Source organism: Trematomus bernacchii, unplaced genomic scaffold, assembly GCF_902827165.1.
Source record: "Trematomus bernacchii unplaced genomic scaffold, fTreBer1.1, whole genome shotgun sequence".
Taxonomy (NCBI): Eukaryota; Metazoa; Chordata; class Actinopteri; order Perciformes; family Nototheniidae; genus Trematomus; species Trematomus bernacchii.
The window spans coordinates 3,286,236-3,308,721 of NW_022987710.1; the positions used below are offsets into that span (position 1 = coordinate 3,286,236).

Sequence of the window (22,486 nt, forward strand, 5' to 3'; positions counted from 1 at the left end):
AAGTTACTGTGGGCTTACGAGAGGCAGAGCACGTCCCTGCCTCACTTCTCATCGCTCCTGTAGCGGAGCTCGGCAAATTTGCTGATTTTGACTATAAAAAGCGATTGGAATCATACATAAATCACACTTACAACACAGATCAGTGGAGACATTTTATTATTATTACTATTTAGTTTTTCTTTAGTTGTTTTTCCGTTACATTGGAGGATGACAGGTGAGGCTCTGCCTCCCCTGACTGCACGTCGCTGCTATGATCAGGGGTGCACATAACTGGTACGCAGGTACGCATGCGCGGCACAAATCTGAATTGCGTAACGTCACTTGTGTCACTACGCGCCTTTGCGTACCTCAAAACATCAAAACAAAACACATATTTCGTCTACACGTGTTTCTTGTCAACACTCAATGGAGTAAACTACTAGGCATGTCAAAAAACCCAAAGACATTAAGCAGCTACGTTGCCGTTTCGCTCCCTGCAAAAAATCTTTCTATGACTGATTGAACTGGAGCTGGGTGAGCCGCGCAGGACATAACCGACGGACCTGTGAAGCTTTCCAGGAGGCACAGGCTTAGATGACTGGACGACAGAGTTGGTCGCCGTGTGCACAGACAGGGTTAACGTCGGTATAAACAACAGAATTGTGCCAAAAGTCCGCCAACTGGCTGCGGTGGGAGACTCCCCTGTGCACATTCTGTGCCCCGCGCACACACTGGAGAACTGCGCAAAATCATCTGATCACAACGTTCACGCTCTGTGGTCAAGCTGCTGCAGTTTTATTTACACCAAAGTGGAGTGAAACACACAGCTGCAAACTTACTCAGGGTGTTATGGAAGAGTTTGAAATCAGACAGAGGTGGAAGAAGTACTCAGATCTTGTGTAGGAATACTCAGTTACAGTAAAAGTCCTGCATTCAAAATGTTACTCAAGTAAAATTAGAAAAGTATTATCAAAATATAGTGAAAGTAGCGACAGTAAAAGTATTCATTGTGCAGATTGGTCCATTTCAGAATAATATATATGATATGTTTTATAATGATTGATCATGAAAGTGTTCTCAAAGCTGGTAAAGGTGCAGCTAGTTTGAATGACTTTGTATACTGCAGGGTAGCTTGTGAATTTACTCCAGGTGGAACTAAAGTCTGATTTAACACTTGATTAGATTTCACATCATTCATCCACATCTGTAAAGTAACTAAAAGTATTAAGTACATGTAGTGGAGTAAAAGTAGAAGTACAAAGTAGCATAAAATAGAAATACTCAAGTCAACTACAAGTATCTAAAAATTGTACTTGAGTAAATAAGTGTGCTTTGTTACTTCCCACATTTGAAATCAGATATGACTTCAAGTCATGTGATAATTTCTTAGTATTTGATCCTTCAACTTGGCCTCAGGAAATGCAAGGACTTCACAGTTTTGGCAACAAGTTTTGGAGAAAGCAAATCGGAGGCTTAAAAAGAGACAGGGAGGTGCATCATCATCTTCATCATCTAGCATGCAAGAAGTGTAAATTGAGGACAGTGAAGGAGACACTGAGGAGGACCACGCTTCGTGTGGGGTGAGTACCAAACGCTGTCTCTTGGTACTCATCTGAGTAACTCACTAAAAAAGTTATGTGCACCCCTGGCTATGATTACTATATGCCTTACATTCATAATTTCAGCCGGAGGGAGGGGGAGCGGCGCTCCGGAAGAGCAGATTGCGAGTGAGAGCTGTCATCGTCCCTTTACAAGCTTCAAAAATGTATTTATCGTGTGATTTTGGAAATAAAAGTTTCATATTCTGAAAGCCAAGACTTTGTTTATTTAAAATCAAACAAAACACCCGAACCCCGAAAAACTATTTTTTTACGCAAATCTACGTATTTTGAAATGAGCCGTTGCGACTTCCGATTGATTTCGATAGAGCGGGTCACATTTACTGTAAATGTATGCAATAATTTATGGCATTAATAATTTAAAAATCTAATTCTTAACTGTGAAATGTCCATTTAAAATTAGAATTGCATTAGTCTGGCCAAACTTTCTATTTTGAGATTCCTGGAAAAGGGAAATTAATTAAAAGATTTTCCATTAAAAAAAGAAAATAAGATCAAAACTCTGTTATTAGATCAGTATTTTTCTCATATGACAATTATTGCGCAGTCTTTCCCAGCTTTGGAATTTCTCTGCAAAGAGAGGGAGGGCCTCCTACCTGGCTTTCCCCACTCCCCTTTGTGATGGACATTAATGTTGTGGGGCTCTACTGACAATCATTAACACTTTGATTTTTTTAAACCCTCAAACCAATATATGCACTGTTGGACTCTTATGATATTGTCACCCTTTTCAGTGATTGACTTGAACACTGAGAATTTTTTTGTATTAACTTCAGACATTATCATATACAAATGGGATCATACACCAAGACAATTTATAAAGATATACATTTTTCAACACACGACCATTTACTAAATTAAACCATATCCCATCATAATACGAGCCAGAAATGCAATCTATTCATAGCATTTATTGTTTATTGAATTACATTACACTGGGCTCAACATAATTATGTAGAGTACAAGTCCACAGTCAAGTCAAAGTCAACTTTATTATCAACATCACTGAGTTGTACAAACAGGGAGACCGACATGCTGTTTCCCACCGTCCTAAAGATTAAAACTAGGGCTGTCTAGGGCTGCGTTAACGCGTTAATAACGCGTTAACGCAAAAAAAAAATAACGCCACTTATTATTTTAACGCGATTAACGCATGTGTATTTTTTGTCCTCGGCCGCCCCGTAGTTTCGAGTTTAAAATACCATCTACAAGCTAATGCTGACAGCCCCGCTCCTGCCGCCCGCTTGTGGCAGACCACACTTCCACGCTCACCGGCAGGCCCGGACTGGCCATCGGGAGGACCGGGAGGGTGTGTGTATGTGTGGCGCGAGCGAGGCACACCTTACGTGTTGTTGTTGTTAGCATCTGGTGCTAGCTAGCTGCGCTAACGGATATAAGGAGCTGTTTCATTTTGCCGACAACTGCGCCGACAACACACACACACACACACACACACACACACACACACACTTTGTATTGTATTAATGTATGAGAGAGGTTCCAGGTTGAATTGAGGCGAATATTTGCAATGTTCAGAGGTTGTTGTGTTTAATATTCATGAGAATATTTGTCATTGTTCAAATGATAATAAACAAACATATAAAGCATATTTGTCCACTCATATGTTGATAAGAGTATTAAAAACTTGATAATATCCCTCTAAGGTACATTTAGAACAGATAAAAAATGTGCGATTAATTTGCGATTAATCGCGATTAACTATGGACAATCATGCGATTAATCGCGATTAAATATTTTAATCGACTGACAGCCCTAATTAAAACATATTTAAAAAAAGAAATATATATAAACATTTATATATGGGGGGGGATGTTAAGATCAACTCAGTTAACATGCTAATAAGTAGAGCAATCCTTCCTAAAATAAATTCTTATCCTCCAGTATTTTTCACAAGTCCAGTATAGTATTTGACTAGACCAGGGGTCGGCAACCTTTTTGATATGAAGTGCCATTCAAAAGTTTTTATTTTATCACCGATAGGGGGGGGGGTGAAGAGCTCGACGCTCGTGAACTGTCAACAGGAGGGCGGGGGGAGCCTCGCTGCGGGGAAGCAGTGTGTGGACCTGTCAGCGCAACTTACATGATGCCGAATTTAACAAACAAATTTAAATAATTGGTTTAAACAGCAAAATAATAAGGACGATCGTCCGTTCTGTGATTCTCCTGAACACACATGGCCAGTCCGCCCCTGTGTAGCATGTTATTTCGATGAGAGATGAGCAGATCGCCACTGGGCTTTCAACTAAAGACACAGCCACGCAAAAACTGCGGCATTTGTACAGCTCCTTATGGGTACTCCAATTTGTGAAGTGCTTTCCTCTATGGTGAAACGATCAGCACTGCACCACGGAGGAAAGCGGCAGAAAGTCGCCTGGAGTTAAAGAGAGCGGGGCTGCGTTGCGTGCGTTCCTTCTGCAGGTAACAGGGAGACGCGGCGGTCTCGTTCAGGATAATACAAAAAAAATACAATTTAAATATTTTGCACACTTATTCCTACTGTGCCACTGGTTACGGTGTGTCACGCGTGCCAGGGGTTGCCGACCCCTGGACTAGACCAAGGTAGCAAGAACTAGTTTATCTTTGTTAGAAATACAGAGCACATTTACAGAATGTGTAAATGGCATATTTTTTTAGGATAAATCATGTTATCAGATACAAAGTATTTACCATAAGCATGAGGACACCACAGTGGTTTCCAGAAGTTTGTTGTGGAAAGCCCTGAAAAACACAAAACTGATTCTCATATTTTGTATCAGTGTGTTAGAAATACAAATAAAAGTAACATGTTCATGTGGTGGTCTATAAATGTGACTGACAGAGTGATTAGTATGAAAACTGCAAGTATGTACAATACATTAGTATGACACTCAGTCGACATAACACTTAAAGCATTTACTTGAAAGTCACTGCCAGTTTTCTTGGTCCAAGGTCCTTTATCAAGACCATGTGCAATTTGTCTGAAAAGCAAATGAAAGCACATACCGTATTTTCCGGACTATAAGTCGCACCTGAGTTTAAGTCGCTCTTATAAAAAAACGTGTCGTTAAGAGAAAAAAAACATATATAAGTTGCTTCGGTGTATAAGTCACATTTATCCACTGTGACGCTGTCAAACACTTCCACCGACAGGTGTTGATGTAGCAGCATGTCCTGCTCCGGGCTGTCGTCAGACTCACGATCAGAATCAGCTCCGATTAGACCTTTCTGAATCCAGACAGGATGGTGTCGGTCTTCACTGAAGCCCATGCTGTGTCGATCCATCCCACAACATCCTGGAAAGTTACGTGATGCATCCTCCCCGTTCTTATTATACATCCATGATCCTCCCGTGACTTTTTTCTTCTTCGGTGGTACAGCAGTTGTCAGTTATCACGATTGTGTATATAGTGCCATCCAGAGCCATATAATAGAAGAGTTACGACATCTCCGTTCACTCCAATGGACCAGTTTTTTTACAGCAATGGCGGATCGTGGAGCCGTCAATAGTTCCCCGGAAGTTAGCTTGCCGCTGACTTCCGGGGGACTATTGACTCGAGAGGCTCCACGATCTGCGGCTAGCAGCGCAGTAGAGTTGCAGCGTTCGTGATGGACTTTTAAAGGTAAGAAGACGTTTAAAGATTTATATTGCGGATATTATCAGCACATCTGAGTCAAATTAACATGTGTATTAAAGGATGTTAGTGGATTATCCCATAATCTACTGATTTAGGGAACGTTTACAGATAACAGATTAGGCTAGGATACCGGATAAAGTTAGCAACACACGTTAACCATGAACAGCCTATTAATCCGTTCTCCTAATGTTGTTTCATCCAACGTTGTGGAATTAGAGAAAAAGGGCTTCTAAACGTGATTTTTTTGTGGGGTGGAGGAATATAATATTAGTTAAATATAACATTGGGGCACGTGTGATTGTAATGAGTGGAGGTGGAGAAATTACGATCTCCATTTTGGAGTAGGCCTACAAGCTAGTATAATAAAGTTAACGTTACACAATAATAAGGAAGAGAGCTATTTGTGTGATACATCGCTATTGATATGAATTTAGAGTGCATATTTGAGACTTCCAAACAGTAAACAAAAACGTAATTTATGGGTGAGTGTTTTTAGTGTATTCTGTTGATTATTACCTGTCTGTATTATGTTGCAGCTCAGCTGATTTTGAAATGATGGCAAAGTGAGAGTGAAAACACAAGGTAAATGTAATACTACTGTTGTATATAAGTAAGCATACTAAACATGTATTATATCACTGTATTATATAAGTAATCTTGTTAGTGTATGTTAGTAACCTACTGTATGGCAGGTGGAGGGGCAGTGATGTTACAGGTGGAGGAGCAGGGATGTTGGCTGGGTGCTGGCAGGTGGAGGGGCAGTGATGTTACAGATGGAGGGGCAGTGATGTTACAGGTGGAGGGGCAGTGATGTTACAGGTGGAGGAGCAGGGATGTTGGCTGGGTGCTGGCAGGTGGAGGGGCAGTGATGTTACAGGTGGAGGGGCAGATTCAAATTCATATCACATCCATTACTGATGCCATTTGTCATACTTTGTTAAACTCACAAATAATAAAGTTCCATAACTTCAGTTGGAAACAAAGACCACACCTTATCTCCCCAAGGCAATTTCCCATCCAATAGGTGTGCTATATAGGTGTGTATAACCCTTTCTCCTGTCTGTTTCTCCCTCTTTCAGCACAAGAACCAGAGGGGGATTCAATAGAGCCTGAATACCTGCACTGAGACCCTCACCCTGCACCCTGAGTCTCAACTCTCAGAGTTTTTCAAGCCTTTCCCTGTTATTTGTATTAAACCAAACATTAAGCTTCCCAATGGTGTGGTCTTCGTTTTGTGAAAAAGTGCAAATGCAGTGTTTGAATATGATTACCTCGCATATTTTGTTGCGGCTGTCTGTTTTGATTGTTAAATTGCTCCTGCTGACTTGAGCTAGCCATTTTTTCCTATTTACAATGGATGTTCCTAAAACAACACTTTTAACGTCATAATCATGCTGCTGCTAGTCCATTGATAGTCACCTGTTGGTCTCCTGTCCTTTCTGAAAGTTATAAAGATTACATTAGTCATTTAGATTACTTATGTCCTCAGGTACCATGGGATTACTGAAACCACCATGAATTAAAAAAATGGTAGAAATTAATCTAATCTAAATTTTGAAGCATTCCTTGCCATCCCCTTCCTCTAAATATATCAATAAACATTAGGAAGTGATGCTCCTGACTACCATACCTGTTTAAGAAGATAATATTTGTTTTAAATAATTCAAACCAATACACAACAGCAACAGGCTCTTTAACCAAGGCTACACACCCACCTGAGACCAAAGAACGCGTACTGAAGGCGTCCCGACTTTTACGTCAGCTTCGTCGCCTGCGTCGGCTACGTCGCCCGCTACGCCACCCGCCCACGAACACACCGCAAATACTTCAGTCGACGAGTGGCAATAACTGTCCTTACCAGCAGGCAGCGGTAGTGTGTATTCGTCATTCAAAAGAGGCAACAACCGGAAGACAGACTGCCTTTTATACACCAAGAGAAGAAGAACAGACTGAGTGATATAAACAAACAAACACAGGGTCTGGCCAGGCGGTTTGTCCATTGTGGCAGATGAGGCATTTCCCCTGAAGGAGCACCTGATGAAGCCCTATCCGAACCGCAGGCTAGCTGTAGAGCAACGCATCTTCAACTACAGGCTGTCGCGGGCTCGGAGGGTGGTAGAAAATGCCTTTGGCATCCTAGCCAACCGTTTTCGGGTCTTTCTCACTGAACTATGCCAATATTTTAACGGTGTCGGTGCAGTGCCTTTTCAGTGGGATAAGATATAGCAAATATGTCTAAAGAACTGTACAATGTCAACAATCGACTACAATACGATAAAAATAGTGTGCAATACAATAAAAAAAAGAGTTTGCCAAATATGTCTAATGCTGTGTTATCAATGGCTGTAGTATCAAGGTACGAAATAAAGTTTTGTATTGCCTATCCTGCGATTTGTGTTTATTCTTTTAATCACACAGCGTTAATAAAAAATTAAAAATGTGCCTACATAACTGCCAGTAGCAGCCGCACATTATTATTGGTTTAACTACTAACAGTATATTTTTAACACATTTTAAAATGACCATCTTGAACAGCTACAACGTTAAAATACTTCTAGGCAGATTGTGGAGGATAATGGGAGAAAGAATAGAGGGGCAGACAGAAACACTATCTGAATAATGGCCACTTCTTGCAAAATGTACATGACTTTCCCGACGCCTCCCGCGGCCGATTCAACATCGCGGGAGGCGTACGGAGGTGTGAAAAGGTGCCGTAAAGAGACGACGGTGCGGGACACACAAACCTGAGTAGGGCGCCGCGAATGCCTGACTGCCTCTGACGGCCTCTGACGGCCTCTGACTCCCAAAATCGGACTGGTGTGTCCGGGCCTTAACATGTATATGTTAACAAGTAAACTAGCTGTTCACACTATTCCTAATATTATCCATAAATATTAGCATATTCTATTTTATTTTAAAAACATATTGATGTAAATACATACACATCGGTATGTTGTATAAATATTGCAAATCAAAACCTTTATTCACTACTTATTACCAAAAATCGTAGTTCTATCTCCGGTAATCATTCATTCAAATGTCCCGCCAAGAACTACCGGAGAACTATTGACTCTCCCTGAACCACGTGGCGATCAAGCATTTTGGACTTCCGCTGTCGTAACTCTTCTATCTATATGGCGCTGGTGCCATCTATTGGCCGGAGTTTGAACACAGTCAGACAAAATTCAATATATAAGTCGCTTCGGAGTATAAGTCACAGGACCAGCCAGACAGGTAAAAAAAACGCGACTTATAGTCCGGAAAATACGGTAGTTACATCTCTGCTGTGGACCAATCATGATAACCCTAAGTTAAACTAGGCCAAACGTTAACTGGGCTTATATCAAAACATGTAGCCATAGAACAAGGCTTATATAGAAATCTGAAGCCATAGAACATGGCTTATAGAAATCTGAAGCCAGAGAACAAGGCTCCTCATGAAACATGCCACTATTAACCTGTTAATTGTGGAGAAACATTGATGTGGAGAAACATTGATGCGCCGTGTTGTGGCAAACACCGTGGTGGTGGCTTAAAGCCCACCTCCGCTACGCGCCGTTCGTTAGATGAGCCTGGTTAGATTTAATAAAACAAGGAGTTCAAAACACCGGAATAAAGGTTATAACAATAATCTGATTTTACTGGTAAAAAACAAAACACTTATACAAGTTTACAGAGTACTCTGGACTTCCAGTTCTACTGCCGTGCGATACAGGTATCAGGACCAGCCAGTCAGAAACAGGAAGCATTTCGCATGAATAAACAACAGTATACATAAACATATTTTGGGGCGGAGATGTGTTGACTCTTCCGTCCCATTTTACTCCGAAGCGAATCAGAGAGTCCGTGGGGAGGAGCTGTGTGAGCTGCTCACTCCCCCAGGTGTTTTTACTGGTTGGATTCACTTCTGGTCGGGTCCAATACAGCGAATCAGAGTTCTGGGAAAAAAGTATGTTTCTTCTGATGGAGCGTGAGATTTTCGGAAGTACACAAGGACAGAGTCAATCTTTATCTCTGCACCTCAATCTCAATCTCAATCTTTATTTATTTATATAGCACATTTAAAACAACCTTCAGTTGACCAAAGTGCTGTACAGGCAATAAATATTAAATAACACAATGGGAGTACAATAATAAAACAATAATTAAAAACATGATAAAAAGCACAATAACTAGAAAAATATTTTTTTTAAAAACACATACAAATGTAAAAATGTAATGTTCAACTAGTATTAAAAGCCAGTGCAAAGAGGTGGGTTTTTAGCTGAGATTTAAAAAGTTCAATTGACTCAGCAGTCCGGATATGTACTGGGAGGCTGTTCCACAGTCTGGGAGCTGCAACACTGAAAGCCCTGTCACCTCGGGTCTTTTTCCTGCACCGAGGAACCACCTGTATTCACTCCTTTACTTTCCCAAGGAATGTTTCACACAAACTATTCTTTCCCAGACAACCAAACATTGTACACAGATATATTGATGCCCAGAAAGGACCTTGAAAAGAATATGTGTGTGTGCTGGTGGGAGGAGGTGTATGTGTGTGTAGCAGGATATCTGAGTCAGTGAGTGTAAGTGAGGATTACTTAAAACAGTTCAAACAATACATGTTCACTAAAATACAGTTCAAAACCATATCTGTTTACTTTAGCCGGTGAAGATGGCCGCATCGTCTTTGGGCTCCTCTCCAACTTTGCCCCTTTTCGTATTTATTTTACTTTTGCCGTTTTACTTTTAACATGGTTCGCAACATGCAAGACGACCGCACCTACTCTGCCATACAATATAGCAGAGAGGAACTTCTTCACATTTGAAACTTCGTGGACAATAATAACCCTCCGACAGACAATGGAGATTCGCCATGGCTACCTGTTGCTGTCTTACCTGAGACACGCAAGAAGAAGATAAAGCGAGGGTGCCGGGCCGGGCTGCTGGTCAGACTGAGGAAACGAGAGAATCGACCCCCTCTTCCGAGTATTCTTCTGGCTAATGTTCAATCCATTGAAAATAAGCTAGATGAACTCAGAAGCCGGATTGCTTTTCAACGGGACATTAAGAACTGTAACGTGTTAATTCTCACTGAGACTTGGCTCAACCCCGCTATCCCGGACTCCGCCATTGTTCCTGACGGATTCACTATTTTTCGTCAGGACTGGACTGCTAACTCGGGGAAAAGTAAGGGAGGCGGTGTGTGTGTAATGACTAATAACAACTGGTGCACAGATGTGAAGATTATTTCTTCGGACTGTTCCGCTCATCTAGAGCACCTCATGATCACATGCTGGGCCTTTCACCTGCCGAGGGAATTCACATCTGTTGTGATAACAGCAGTGTATATCCCGCCGCAGTCGCTCGCCGACAACACGGCACTCGATCAGCTGTTTGGGATTATTGATAAGACCGAGACTTCACGGCCAGATGCGGCGTTCGTTGTGGCCGGAGATTTCAACACCGCCAACATGAAGAAGGTCTTGCCAAAATATTACCAACACATCAGCTGCCCGACGCGCGGGGGAAACATACTGGACCATGTTTATTCCCCTTTTCGACATGGATATAAGGCTCTCCCTCGCCCTCCCTTCGGCAAATCAGACCACATCTCACTGCTGCTGCTGCCTGCTTACAAGCAGAAACTTAAAAGGGACAGACCAATAACAAGGACAGTACAGCGATGGAGCGAGGAGTCAGATGCAGCACTGCAGGATTGCTTTGCATCTACGGATTGGAGTGTGTTTGAGGACAATAACATCAACACACACACGGACACTGTCATCTGCTACATTGGGAAATGCATCGATGACGTGGTACCGAAGGTTTCTGTACGAACTCATTTCCAAAGCCACCAGGGATAAGAGAGTGTAACAAAAGGATTTCACATTCTGCTATCAATAACACCTGCAATAAAAACATTTCTAAATGATCTCACTGCCAACACATTGGGAATATAACTTTGATATAGCAGAAATTCAATGTATCTCAATACATAGCAGGTAGTGATCGGCTTGATCAGGTTGTCTGCTCCATGCAGGAAACAAAACGGCATCCTTAGAGCCCATGTTGTCCTGGTAGCATTGGAATATAAATACATAAATACAATACATAATTTTTAATTTCATGTCATTCAAATATTACATTTTTGTATCATTTCATATTCCAGCTATTCCTCCAAAAACATTTTTTATATCATGCCATTTACATTTTTAACTTACGTTTTAATAAATTGTAGTTTTTGTATTACTACCCCAAGCTTCCATAAGTGGGTCAAAAATGACCCTAATGCATTTTCTCAAAAATGTTTAACATTATAAATAGTGAAAAATAAAATATAAAATCATTCTTGTGTGGACCAAAATATAACACAAAATATTATACAAGTGATTATTCTTAACCAAAATGGCATAAAAACACATATTATTCTAATAGGGTAATTTTTGACCCATTTATGGAAGAGTGTATGGTCAAATCACTTGTGCATCTAAGGCAGGGGTCAGCAACCTTTTTGATGTGTGGCGCAGTGGGCTACTGCGTTGGTGTTCGGATCAGGGGAGCACAGGTTCAAACCCCACTGCAGTCAGCATGTCGTTGTGTCCCTGGGCAAGACACTTCACCCCAAATTGCTCCTGTGGGGATTGCCCACAGTATTGAGTATGTAAGTCGCTTTGGATAAAAACGTCTAACAAGTAACATGTAATATGAAGTGCCATTTAACCTGTTCAGCACGAAACTGTGTCTCAGGACTTCTTAACATTTAATAACCTGTTAATGTGTAATACCCAGTTAACGGGAAGAAACTCAGCTAACTGACGATACGAACCATTTTTACCGAAACAAAACACAAGTCTCATAAGAAGCGTCTAAATGAGCCCTGAGCGAAAAAATGCTAACGCACTTAGCACAGAACTCACGGTAGAAATACTTTATTATTTATCGGATCTGCACAAACAAGATATCAGCTAGCAAGCTGCGATTCCACAGATTCTAGGGGTATAAGTATCATCACTGAGCGATCAAAACTCGCGGCAGGGGAAGCAAACCCAGACATCACACAAGGTAGCTTTACGGAGCAAAAACGGGACATTGTCTTACCTTTGCTGTTGTTCTGATCAAAAGTTGTGTTCAATGGCATTACAACGATAAAAACGCTGCCAGAGGTTAATCCATAGGTTAATCCAGTGGTTCTCAAACTTTTTCTGTCAGGCCCCCCCTTTGGAGAAAAAAAAAAGTCGGGCCCCCCCCCAACACAAGTCAGGCTCAGTGGCGGCGCCAGAGATTTATTTTGGGGGTGCTGTGGGGTAGCTTGACGTTTCATAGAGGGTGCTCAATCATTTAGGGTTTCCCATTAATGTACCGGTCGCTACAGTGGAATTTTCTACTGCAACAATCCCCACACATATACACAATGTACCTGCAACTGTTACAATGAAGGCTCGATAATCAGCTCACGGCATATAGGTGTAATCAGGGAAGTGCTATTTTTTATAGGTGGTGTGTGGACCTCACATAGGGGGTCCGGGGGCAAGCTCCCCCGGGAAGATTTATTTTTAAATATTGAAGTTAAATGCATCAATCTGGTGCACTTTGAGAGCAAAATTAAGAGATCTATGGATACCTCTCTCAACACTGTAGGAGTAGAATACCTCTGCTACGCGCCGTTCGTTGGATGAGGCTGGATCTCTATTAAATTAAGAAAGGAATTGAAAACACCGGAATCAAAGTTATAACAAATTATCTGAGTTTACTGGTAGGAAATCAAACACATATACAAGTTATACAGAGTACTCCGGGTACCCCGGGCTTTTAGATTTGTGATGCGATGCGGACAAATGCGTCAGGACCCGCCAACTCATCAAACCAAAAAGAAATTGGACTTCAGGTTTGTGATGCGATACGGACACAGTTCTCAGGACCTGCCACTCACCAAACCCAAAAGCAATTTTACACACACAAACGTCAGTATTTCTATCTGTCTTTGGGGCGGAGATTTGTCGATTCTTCCTTCCCACTTTTCTCCCAAGCGAATCAGAGAAGCCCTGGGGAGGAGCTGTTTAAACTGACCACCTCCTCCAAGTGTCCTGATTGGCTGGATTCGCTTCTGGCCGAGGTCAATCAGAGTTTCGAACAGAGTGAGACCCCAAACCACACTAGGTCAAAAGTCAATGTTTATCTTTACCTTATCTTACTCTACATTCCTTCCCAGGGGATCTTTTCCTATTTTACGATGTCTTTAACGACTTAGAAACAGCATCTGGCTCTTAGTGGTGATAAGGATCAATGTTGGTGTGTGAAACACAGAATCTCTGAGTCAGTGAGTTTGAAAGTGAGAATAACATTCCTATTCTATATATAATTACCCAGACCGTTGTGATTACATAAAACAGTTCAAACAATACATGTTTACTTCAATACAGTGTAGAATCATATCTTCTTACTTCAACACCCATATGAAACAGAATTGTAAACAGATTTACTTTTTCTTTATGGATATTTTACAAATCACCCTTTTAAACTTTATTCTTTTTTTACTGTCATATAGTATTTCATACCTGTTTTTTAATTTATTCTCTTATTTTTTTATAACTATAATGATCATATAAACGTGTGCTTCGGAAATAATTGTTTATATTAATGGTGACCAAAACGTTTGAGACCCACTGAGATAATACTGAGAGAGTCCTTTAGCTCACTGAGTCTCAGTCTGACAGGAGAGGACTCTCCTCCACTTTGTTGTGGAAAAAACTCCTTATATCCGTTAGCGTAGCTCGCTAGCACCAGAAGCTAACAACAACGATCTCCGGTACCGGTGCGCTCTCTCTCGCTCGCGCACGCACACAAAATGGCGTTCCACACACACACAGAGCCAAGCTTTAATGAAACACAGAGACCCAGACGTAATAGTACTGTACTGTATCATATTATTTTCGAATCAATAATTTTTCAAATTATGATTTCTTTTTTTTTTAATCTTTTTTTTTTTTTTTTAATAACCATTTTTCCTCCTGGTTTCTCGCGCCCCCCCTGTCATGCCTCTGCGCCCCCCACTTTGGGAACCACTGGGTTAATCCAATGTGTCTGTGTCACTTCCATTTTTGTCAAAAACTGAGATTTCATATTAGCTGTTATTAGCACTATTAAAGCTACAACCCAGCTTCCGGTTTTGGGCATTCTGGCTACGCATCACTCATTCACCAATGGGTAATGTTTAGATGGATTTGAGGAACTTCCCCTCGATTCTATTGGCTCTAACGGTTAAAAAGAGATGTCAATCATCAAAATCGAAGAAGGGGGGCCAGAGATATGGAAAATGCACCCAAATGACCCCAGAAGTGGTTGTTTTTTTCTAAATCTCTCTAAAAAGGTACATTTTCACTTGTTTTGCATCAATCTTGATACAGGGTACTTATTATATGTTATAGTTTGGATTATTAAAGCTTTTAGTCTACTATCCCATCATTCAAAGGTGGTTTTCACTATAAGTAAAAAAAAAATTTGGACGGACACTATAATTTACATTTTTTTTTCTATGTTCAATCTGAATTGAACATGGAGAGACCAGGAGGAAAAATGGATATGAAAAAAAAAATCATAATATGGAAAATTATTGATTCGAAAATAATATGATACAGTACAAGTACGTCTGGGTCTCTGTATTTAATTCAAGCTCGGCTCTTTGTGTGTGTGGAACGAGCCATTTTGTGTGCGAGCGAGAGAGAGAGCGCACCGGTACCGGAGATCGTTGTTGTTAGCTTCTGGTGCTAGCGAGCTACGCTAACGGATATAAGGAGCTTTTTCAACAACAAGGTGGAGGAGAGTCCTCTCCTGTCAGACTGAGAGGCTCAGTGAACTAAAGCAGGGGTTCCCAACCTTTATTGTGCCAAGGACCGGCAGATACATTAAAAAAAAATCGCGGACCGGTTGTCAATTTTAACTGATTTTAATATTTACTCACCACCAGCAGGTAGCAACAGAGGCTAATTGTATGTAACAGCCTGAACAAATACTAGAACAATATGCATCCAAAACATATTAACAAAGTTTAAAAAAGAACCGACGTTATTCAGTTTTTAAACCAAAACGGGAAAACAGATAAATCAACGTTTTGGTTTTGTTTGTATGATTTACGGATAATCCAGTGAATGCTGGGAAAACGAGGAGAAGGCGCATTATGAAGGAGATGTCCGGTCGCCAGGGTGTGTGTGTGTGTGTGTGTGTTTGTTTGTTTGTTTGTAGCCTTTATTTATCCAGGTTAAAAATCCCATTGAGATCAACGATCTCTTTTACAAGGGAGACCTGCGGCACATTTAGTTACACATATAAAAACAAACAGAAAACAAAAGGACATCACAACATAATTACAGGGGTATACATTAGCAACCTATTTACATTTACAGGTATCCAATAATATTTCATCCAGCCGTGCTTTAAAACGATGCAAGGGAATCAAAATGCTCAGTTTCAATATTTTTTGCATGGTGTTCCAAGCCAGAGGAGCAGCGCACATAAAAGCTTTAGCACCTAAAACAGTCCTAGCACTTGGCACATGTAATAAAAACACATCCTGTGATCTCAGGCAATAGCTACTTGCCACTGTCCGTGAGATCAAAGAGCAGATATAAGAAGGTAGTTTACCCAGCATGGCTTTGTAGATGTAGATGTGTGTGTGTGTGTGTGTGTGTGTGTGTGTGTGTGTGTGTGTGTGTGTGTGTGTGTGTGTGTGTGTGTGTGTGTGTGTGTGTGTGTGTGTGTGTGCGTGCGTGCGTGCGTGCGTGCGTGCGTGCGTGCGTGCGTGCGTGCGTGCGTGCGTGCGTGCGTGCGTGCGTGCGTGCGTGCGTGCGTGCGTGCGTGTGTGTGACACTGGCATTTGTTTTCAGAAGATATTATGATAGTGTCGTTCGTTCCGGTGCACTCCGACAGCATTTAGCACTACATCGAGATTAAGATTAAGGCGAGACACCCCAGGTGAATAGGGTAATTTCTTTAACTTAAAGATATCAGCTAGAGATTTCTCCAGTTAATTACTTACAATAAGGCAATTGTTTTTTGTATTACAAGTTTTCTGAAATAGCGGGTTTAAATATGCAAATTATCCATTATCTCATGAAATATGGACATATTTTAACACATTTCAGGAACCGAAATCTGAATTTTGGATAAAGCTAGGAGCAAAATTATTGTTTCATTTTGTAGTCATATTAGTATCTAAGGCTTTTACAGAAGGGATTTTGGATATCTCTTTGTATCACTCCATAAATCAGAAAATACTGTCAACAGCCCTAAAATATCAATTTTCACCATGTTTTTAGGTATAAAATGTTATATAATTCAGGCTATGAATTATATATGACCAAACCCTTCTGTAAAAGCCTTCATAATATTGATAGGAATATAACTGGAAGGTTTGGTGTATGTAACTGCTACTGAAGTGGAAATTTCGAACTCAGAGTAGGAGAAAAAACTCATTTTGAGAAAACGACCTTTAAAGATGCAGTGTGACGCTAGCTAAACCCTCCTGTTATCTGGATGATAGCTTGCGCATCGACGCACTCCCTGAAGGTATTTCATGTTCGGGGTCATTTGTTTTTTGTATAACCTTGCTTTGTGCAAGTGACAATTGTTGTCGTCTTCTCTGTGAACGTTTTTTTTTGCCGTTATTTTGCCATTTTCAGATTTAAGTTTCTAGCGGAAAGCTAACCAGGAAGTGCTTTAGCACACCACGTGACGCATCTGAACGAATTACGTTGTCAGAAATTGACACCAGCCAATGAGATTTCGTTTCTTGGTTTAAGACCCCTTTGTACTTTCACGATTGGTTGCTGATACAAAGGAAATGACCATATTTGGATCCGATGAGATTGTGCAGGAGAGACGGAGCTTTCCAACGATACCTCTGATGACATGGTGCAAACAGCGGTCGCGGTACTTTATGTTACGTTAGAATGCTAACTTTTGGTAAATTTAGGAGAAATCTACAGACGCAAATAGACAAACTATAGTAAAATAAACACTTAAATGTGTATTTTGTACGTTTTCCTTCCAAAAGCCTGAAAGAAAACATGTTATGGAATCAAAATAGCACAAAATCTCAAAATTGACCAGTGCAGGAAAAACTATGTTTTTGCCTGCCGTGTCTCGCCTTAAACTAATTTATTTTGGGAACAGCCGCATATGTGGAGTTAGCCATATGTGTGTAAATTACTGTTCATAAACATTTGAAAACAAATGCCGGTGTCGGAGAGACACAAACACACAGAGCTGAGCTGAGCAGAGCACATACAGACACACATCATGCGCCTTGGTGACTGACTGGACATCTCCTTCATAAAACTAATAAAAGTAGGAGTAATCGGGCAGTTCGATGTGTGTAGAGATGTGTGTATGTCCCGCTGCCTCCTGATGCTGCAGCCATTTCATGAAGTGAAGGAGGTTTTCCTTCTATAAAACAGCTGCGGGCAGCAGATACCGTGAGAATCCCGGACATTAATTGATAGATCAAGGCAGACTGGTTTACTCTCCTGTTTTGCCAATCCGGTGCTTAAACAAATAGCTCTACACTCCTGGCCGACATGTCCTTAAAATGAAGTCCGAGTTTGAAATATATCTCAAATAATGTATGCACCACCATTTCCCCACATAAACATAACAGTCTGCAATCAAACGGTTGTCTCCTGTGCGCTCCTCTTCCTACTTGGCGCACCGGTAACATTCTCGTGTGCACAAGAGGCTGAGACCTTAGGCTGAGCCGCCGAATCCCTCGGAACATCATAAAAGCCATTTTCAACGGTTTTCTGGTGAAAGATTAACTAGCTACTGGATGAAATAATATGACTGGTGGCATAGGTGCGAAAATTATTTTTATATATTTATAATTCTGCAAATATTACGATAAACTCACAGCTATTTCGCGGCCCGGCAGTAACACCTGAACTAAAGGACTCTCTGAGTGTTTAGATAGTTAACTTTAGTCTAAGTTATTTCAGTGGGTCTCAAACGTTTTGGTCACGATTAATGTAAACAATTATTTCCGAGGCACACGTTTATATGATCATTATAGTAATAAAAAAATAAGAGAATAAATGAAAAACAGGTATGAAATACTATATGACAGTAAAAAAAGAATAAAGTGTAAAAGGGGAGTGATTTGTAAAATATCCATGAAGAAAAAGTAAATCTGTTTACAGTTCTGTTTCAAATGGGTGTTGAGATGTATCCATAGATCTCTTCATTTTGCTCTCAAAGTGCACCAGATTGATGCTTTTAACTTCAATATTATAAAAAAAAATCTTCCCGGGGAGCATGCCCCCGGACCCCCCTATGTGAGGTCCACACACCACCTATAAAAATAGCACTTTACCCCTGCTTAAACCTATATGCCGTGAGCTGATTATCGAGCCTTCATTGTAACAGTCGTGGGTACACTGTGTATTTGCGTGGGGATTGTTGAGAACCACTGATATAAACCAACATTATTCCTCGCGACCTTCCCCCAGTAAAACGAAAATATATGTTTGAGCTCGGCCGCTCTCACAGTGCTGTGTGCTGTGGTCTATAGACCTCCCAAATACAATAAGGACTTCCTAAATTATTTCTCTGACTTTCTGGCTGAAATTATGCCGAAATATGACCGTGTCCTTATTGTTGGGGATTTTAATATTCATGTGTGTTGTCCTGAAAAACCTATGGCAAAGGACTTTTTAAACCTCGTTGACTCTTTTAGTCTTGTTCAGTATGTGTCTGGCCCAAGCGGCAAACTCTGGGGAAGAGCCGGGACGCCAATACGGAAGTGCCACAAACTGCAGTTCATATATTGGCCGATAGGCGCTGACTGCAGAAAGGAGCAATTTCCATAGACCCCCATGTTAAAATGCCCAATTTTACAGCCTAAAAAAACATGTTTCTACCTATGGATCCAATAAATATTATTATAGATATAGTTAGATTCCACCTTCATGATTATGAATCTGTGAGTGAATTGTTTTCTAACGCGACCCTTTTATTTATATTAGGTCTTAAAGTTTTTGCATAAATTAGGGCGTGGTCACATTGAGTGACAGCTCTGTCAAGTGACTGCTGCTGTTAGCTTCTTGTCTCTCTGCTAGCTGCCTGCTCCGTGAAGCTACAGGGACTCTGCCTGCTCAGTTCATCCAGGGAACACAACTTGACCCCGGCCGTGTTTGTTTGTTCTTCATGCTTATATATCGGACTATTGTGACTCGCTCTGCGGTTAAAACAGACGGTGCATGAATGCCGTTTTGCGGTAAGTGAAATTCGAGTACTTTATTTATGTGTTTATGATTTTAATCAGCTACTAATGAATGTGTTAGCGTGTAAGCGTGTGGTAGCTACATCGGTGCTAACGATGCTAATCGTAGCCTCCAAGTTAAAACCATAGACCGTATATATAAAGGTTAAAACGAAATAGACAAGTGTTAAGCGTTAAGTGGGATAATACTGTAGAACAAACGGCTTCTGTTTGAGGTTGATAAAATAAGGTCATCCTTGTAACTTAGAGAGATATTTTATTATGTAGGGAACTTTATGCATGCTAAGGTTAATTTAAATTGGCTATGCTCGAGTATGTAGACAAGCTAACGTCGAAGTAGTGTATGTGAAATCAACCTCACAATAAGATGTGTGTATATTACAATTATTAATGTCATATTTCAAGATGATTACTTCGATATTACAATATGGTTGGTTGAGCTGGAGTTCATTATTGAGCTTACACATTAACGTCACAGTCATCTGAAGAACGAACCCAAACCTTGTTGTTTTTATTAATTGCATTACCAAATTGGTATCAAATAAATAGTAAGCATTGGTAACACAACTTCCAAAGTTACAGTAAAATAAAAAGGACCCTGACTCGGGCAATACACAATCCAACATGTTCAACAGAAGAGAATCAGTTATATTGTTTGTACACATGGTACTTTACATATATATCTGTTTGTTTAAAGTTTTCAGGTGATGCAGACAGGCTGGACCAGAGAGTGAGAGACAGCACTGGACTCCTCACAGCAGTGAACTTCAGCACAGGTACAAATACTCTTTTTTCATACTGTACAAAGAATCAAGAAAGATATTGGTTTAAATAGATGAAGTATTGACTTTAATACACTGATATACATTCCATTAAACAATACTAAATACTAGATCACCTACACATCAGTTAAGTTGAGGGTTTTTTCCATGCAAAAGGTTACATTTAGATGTTAACAAGCAATATGACTTTGTCAGCTTTCTAATTTAATGTATTGAAAGCAAAGCTATTTAACACATAGTGAGAACTGCTATTTATCTCTCAATATTGTCTGTAAAAACGTGGTAAAAGTGATTCTTTCAGTGAGACAACAGAGCAAGCTTCTACAGTTGCACTACGTTTTGATAAGAGTTCAATATTATTTTGATAATAAAATATATTTCAATGTTGATGCATTTCATACTGTTCATTCATAATCTGATTGTCTTTGTAGCTCACTGTTGAAATAAAAAAAAAACATACAAAACATTTAAAATAATTATATCTACAGGCCCCTAAACACACAAACACACCTCTTTCATAAATAACACAATAATAATATGTTTTAAGTTTCCTGTAATTTTTGTTAGGAAAGGACATGCCTGAAAGACACGACTCAACATTTTCTCCTTCTCTGAGGGTCAAGAAGAACATCCAAGAGGAAAATTAAAAGCTGATGTTATGAGATTTTAAGACCAGTACAGGACATTCACTAAGAAACTACTTTTATTGTGAAAACACAGTCAGCTGATCGAATGCACCTATTTCCACATCTACACTCCATCAGCTGATTATTTCTATTTGCCTCACTTTATGAGCTTCACAACACTTGTGCCTTGTATCGCAGAGTTTAAAACGTCACAAATAAATGGGGCCAATCTTCAGTCAGATGTGAATGTGTAATCTAACATTTTCAGTAAGAATAATGGACAAAAGGAGTGCAAATACAAATTCAATTTATTGAAATGTGAACCAAAAGTTAATCAAACATGTTTTAAATAAAAAAGCACATATGGACAGAAGGTGTAAACCTATTCAATGTATAAGTAAACACATTTAGTCAAATAAAGTGACAGACTAGGCCTGTGCAGTTGGTATCAGCTATGCCCAGCATGGGCTCCTCCATCAGGCCTGGTCCTCCTCGCTGAGGAAAGACCCTCAGTCCTCTCCGGCCAAACCAACAGACAGGACGTCCATCACACGGAGGTTTCTCCCTGAAGTCTCTGCAGCTCTCTGGACACCACGCTGTCTCAATCCGTCCACACTCCACACTGAATATGAGAGGGGAAAAATGAAAATAATAAATGCTTTAGACAATAAGAAATATAAAGTTGACTGTTGAGTTGCTCAGTTTTTTTAGATTGTCAATACTATTACTGTATAACTAATACCTCAGGTTAAGAGGCACATTCAAATAAAGATTGGTCTTTAAATACATTTTGTCTTTTGAATTGTTTGTCTAAAGTCAAGGATCTAGAACTGGTACTTATAGTTTTAATGATACAGTCTGTTTATAATGCTGTTTGGAGGAAGCCTCACAGGTAAGAGCACTAACTAGCTACCATCACATGTACCTTAGCTTAACTTAAATGTATTAAACGTATAATTAAGTGATAGCAAAATATAAATAACTAATGTCATGCAAACATATTAATAATTTGCTTGATTCCAGTGTTGCATTTAGCACATTGCATTCAAACGTTAAGGGATTTTAAGATTCTGAAGTATTATGCTAAAAACTCAATAACTTAGATTATTATTTATAGTTTTGCTGAATAGTCTCATGTCCGCTTACCTTAGAAACGTAAAATGTGACGGCAGATGGGGAGCATGTTAGCTTAGCTTCTTAGCTTGAGCTAGCTCTGTTACTTCCAGCTCGGAGGCAGCAGGTCCCGCCTCGGCTCCGCCTCTTTGCCCTTATTTGGAGCAGGCGGGAGTTAGACTCTGACGTCACTGTCGAGCCGTTAGTGGCCGACTCCGCCTACTAAGGGCTTCTCGGCACCTCTGCAGAATCCTATGGGTGACGTCACGGACCCTACGTCCATTTATATATACAGTCTATGGTCTGGCCCCATGCAAGAACGCGGACACACACACTCAATATTGTTTTATCATATGGTTTGCCTGTTCTTAACTTGGAGATCTGTGACGCTGTTTTCTCAGATCATATGCCTGTTTTATTTGATGTTGCACTTGCCTGTACTACTGTCAAACCGCGTGCTGCTGCCCGGCTATCTTGTATT

At 40.4% G+C, this 22,486-nt stretch overlaps 1 protein-coding gene across 1 annotated transcript in view; it reads left to right on the forward strand.

Moving 5' to 3' along the window:
• Positions 1-22,486, forward strand: part of LOC117491157 (voltage-gated potassium channel subunit beta-2-like) — an 86,087-nt gene that overhangs the window by 46,225 nt on the left and 17,376 nt on the right. The window lies entirely within an intron of this gene.